Below are 4,264 nucleotides of genomic sequence, written 5' to 3'. Positions count from 1 at the left end.
TCCCAGGGAGGGATCAGTCAGTTCAGCCCTCCTATCCAGCCAGCTCTTGTGCCCTGGGAGCAGGCCCTTGGACTGTCCTCAGCCAGGACAGGAGAGGCCCATCTCTCAAGGGCTATGGCCTTGCTGCCCCTCATGCCACACTCCTCTGCCACCTAAAGCCTCGGGCTGGTGGCCTGCAAGTGAGCAGGGGTTGATGCAGTGGTGCACAGGCCCCCGCAGGATATGACCCAGGATGTGAGGACCCGCAGGCTGGAGGAGAGATATGCAGAGGTGAAAGGGCAAACCTGTTTCCAGTCTCCTTATCAGGAGTAGCCGAGTGAAAGGGAAGTGGCAGCCCCGGAGGTCAGGCCGGGGAGGTTGTGGCTGGGGCAAGGCTAGGCTAGGTCTCCTGAGAGGAGACCCGTTGGGCAGGGAAGAGAGAGAAAGGGGTGTGGAGGAAGGGCCAGGGAGGGAAAGGGCTGGGAGCAATGACTGTATGCTCATTCCCAAGGGGAGGAGCAGCAGGGTAACCAGCCACCCAGGCTTGCCCCAGACTGAGGGGCTTCCCAGGACTTGGAACTTCCCATTAAACACTGGGATGGTTGGTCACCCAGGGAGCAGCCCTGGCTCGGGGACTGTCAGAACCCAGCCACCTGCACCCCCTCCAGAGTCCCAGGCTCACCCACCACCTTGTCTCAATGCCTTCTTCTCCCCCTTGGTTATTCATTCCACAAACATTAACAAAATGCCTACTGTGTGTCCGGCCTGCTGCCAGGCTCTGGGAATTCAGCAGTGAAAGGACAGGCATGCCCTCTGTGATCCACAGCTTGGAGATTATCCATCCTTCAAAGCCACATGGGACCCTTACTCCCCTGCTACCTGCCTCACCAGCCCATCCCCTGGGGCGTGTTTCTAGGGAGCCCTCCCTCAACAGTCTTAGGTGGTTCACACACACAACTGTCTGCCAGAGTCAGATGGGAGCACCCGTGGGGGGTCCACAGACACATGTGGGGACGGTATCTAAATCACTGTCCCGCCTGCCATGGTGCCTCGCATAGGGCCCTGTGCAGGGAGGTGCTTAATACATGTCTTTTGGTTGAGGAGCTAAGGTGTTGAGGGCAAGCTGGAGATGGGGGTCCCTCGGTCACCTGTCAATGCTCGCAGCCCCCCACCACCACTGCCAGCACCCACACATATGCACAGGGCACGCCTCATTGTCAAGCAGCATTCTCCCTGCCCCAGCACGGTGGGGCTGACCTGTCCTCTCCTCAGCTGGGGAAAGTAGACAGGCCCGTGGGCAGACCCAAGTCTAGCGTGGAGGTGGGGGTCTCTAGGATGGAGGAGTGAGACAGGAGCTGGCTTGTCTTCCCTGAGCTGAGAGGCCTTGGCCTTGGGCTCCAGCATCCTGTTCCCTCAGAGGTCGCACATGAAGGGAAGCCACAAGAGTTAGTGTGCCCCATGTGTGCCTGGGGGCTTCTTGCGGAGGCAGAGCCAAGCCCAGGCTCCTTTGGCCTCTGTCCTTGCCAGTGGAGAAGCCAGTGGGGACCCTGGGCAGATGCTAAGTAGGTGAAACACACAGAGACTTGCTGTGGGGGCAAGGAAGTGGAGCAGTGCTGGAAGAGACTAGGGGTTCCAGCTACAACTCCAAGACTCCTCTCCCCAGTTAAGGAGTAGGGGATTGTATCATTGAAGCCACTGAGGGACCATCAGCTTTTTGCAGGTGGGGGCCACAGGGCAGTGCTTACAGTAAGCTCTCCACACTTTATGTGGAAAACAAGCCTGGCCCTCAGACAGCAGAGCCCCATGCTTCTGTCCTGCACCCTGGTGGCGTTTTATCATATTGCAACTCATGGGATATTACAGAAGAGGGAGTGTGAGCTCAGCCCAGTGGACGTCCGACCGTCTTTGGAGTCTGGTTTTGAGATATCATTAGGATGGGACTCCTGAGTGTTCTGGGAATAGCTGGAACCCAGCCACTCCGAACCAGCTGGGGCATGGGAGAAAAGAGCAGGACTCAGGAAGACCATGCCAGAGAAAAGGGCAGCATGCGATCTGGTATACTCTCTATCCACAGGCCACAGACACACAGGGAAGGCACAGAACACACCCTGGGACAGGGTAGGGGGAATGTGGGGTGGGGATGGGGGTTAAATGGAAACTTGTGTCCAGAACTGGATTGTGGCCTAGTCATAGTCTTTGGTTACTGACAGGCTCTTGTGCTTTCGTTTAGCTAATTATTCACTTAGGTAGTTTTCATAGTGCACAGGCGCCCGTGAACCAGGGATTATTCACTTAGTTTTCATAATGCACAGGCGCCCGTGGACCAGGGCTTTTCCTTCTTTTGCTCTCTCTGCCACAAAACCATGCTTTTCTTCCAAATGAAGCTCCTCATGGAAACCCAGTATATGAAAAATGAAAAAGTGAAACTGGTCTGGCTGAAGTGGAGGTGGGGCCTGCCCGCCGCCTACCTGGCCTCCTAGTCCACTGCCCCAGCAGCCCTGACTAGCCCCTGGCAGATCTGTGGAATATGACTGACACCATCAGGGGCCAGGAGGGCAGGAACCTATTTCCTCCATTCCTATGCCCCAGTGACCAACACATGCCCAGTTTGGTTCCTCATTTCAACAAATGCTGGGTGAAATGTACTGAATGAGATGAACTTGTTCCAAATACCACTCAGGTCAGATTTGGGGAGGGGGCACTAAAAAGTGTCTCTGCCTCAGGATATCCTCCCCATCAGCCTACTGCAGTGTCTAACATTCCCCATCACCATGCAGCCTAACCCTGCATGTCCTTCAGGACCCAGAGCAAACACTACTTCCTCTACACAGCTTTCTCAGATGTCTCCAGCCAGACTCATCTCATTGCCCTTGAACGCTGTAGCCACTTGTTTACCTCTCTCTCCTGCATCCTTCACACTCACTCAGGCTTCTGCCTAAGTTCCTGACATACATGTCTCATTTCCCCAGTGGTGTGGATGCTGCACGGCTCCAGGGTGGGAGATGTTTGACTGACTTTGGCATCCATCTCAGTGCCTTCCCACGGTAACGTTCCATAAATGTTTGAGGAAGAAAGAAAGGTCTTCTGATGCTCCTTAGGACGCTGTGTCTCCAGGAGAGCAGCTGGAACCAATTTGACCTACTATGACATTAGCATGAAGTAGTTTATATACAGCAAACTGTCACCAAGCAGAGAGAATGGAAGGGGATCCAGGAAAAGGAAGAGTTGGTGAAAAGAGACATCTAGGGCCCCAGTGGTACCACAGCTGCATGCACAGGATGGGTCTCTGGCCCTGTGAAAGAGTCAAAGTGTGGCTGAGAAAGAGCTGGCAGTAGGGGTGGCGGGAGAGACAAACGCTAGAGGAGGGTCTCATCCTGCAGTACTTGAGCTTGCTGCCCACGCCTGCTTCCCGTGCCTGGCAGGCTGGGACAGAAGGAACTGGTTCCCTTTTTCTCCCCCAGAACATCTGGGGCTGCAACAAACATAACGATCTGGTAGAGAAAATTGTTATAGAAATATGTAACTGTGAGACGTTATCAAAGGCGTTTTTAAAGTCCCCTTCCAACCCCCAGCCGGGTGGAGGGGACTGGAAATTGGAAAACTGGGAGACGATTACAGGACCATCAAAGTGGCCGAAATTCAATACAATCTTCAGGTTTAAGTATGGCTAGCAGACCCCTGCCCCAGCCCAGAAGGCTGCAAACTCACTGTTTAAAAACCAAATCAACAGCATCATCAGATCCAGGTCTGGAGCAAACAAACGGCGCCCACAAAGGCTTCCCCGGATTTTCCTCGCACTGGGGAAACCTGAGAAGCAAGGCCCTGGGGAGGTGCCTGGTCTTGGGGAGGCTCCCAGCTTCTAAGGCTTCTATCCTTTCCTCCCTCCCCCTAGTCTGGGCTGGGGTTCTTTCTCTCTTCATCTGTCTTGATGCATTTCTTCTCCCACATCTTTTTGTACCTTCTCTTTCTCCATTTGTCTCTTCTCCTGTCCTCTTTCTTTTTCTAACAGTATTCCATCTTTCTGTCCTTTTTCTGTGTACTGTTTCCCTCTCAGAATCTTATTTTGTGAATTTCCATCCTTTTTGTGTATTTTAGCATTGTATCTGTCTTTATATTTTGTATTCTTTCTCTGTCAGCAATAACCTCTTTTCCTTGGCCTCTTTTCTGCTTGTGAATTTCCTGCAATTTCAGACTGTGGAAGTGGTGAAACTCCTCTTCAGCTGATTTATTTACCAATAGGAGTCCTGGGTATTTTTCCCAGGTGTCCACCCATCTAGGGACCCTT

The sequence above is a fragment of the Papio anubis genome, chromosome 1 (genome assembly GCF_008728515.1).
Source record: "Papio anubis isolate 15944 chromosome 1, Panubis1.0, whole genome shotgun sequence".
NCBI classification, from domain to species: Eukaryota; Metazoa; Chordata; class Mammalia; order Primates; family Cercopithecidae; genus Papio; species Papio anubis.
This window is presented reverse-complemented; position numbering follows the sequence as displayed.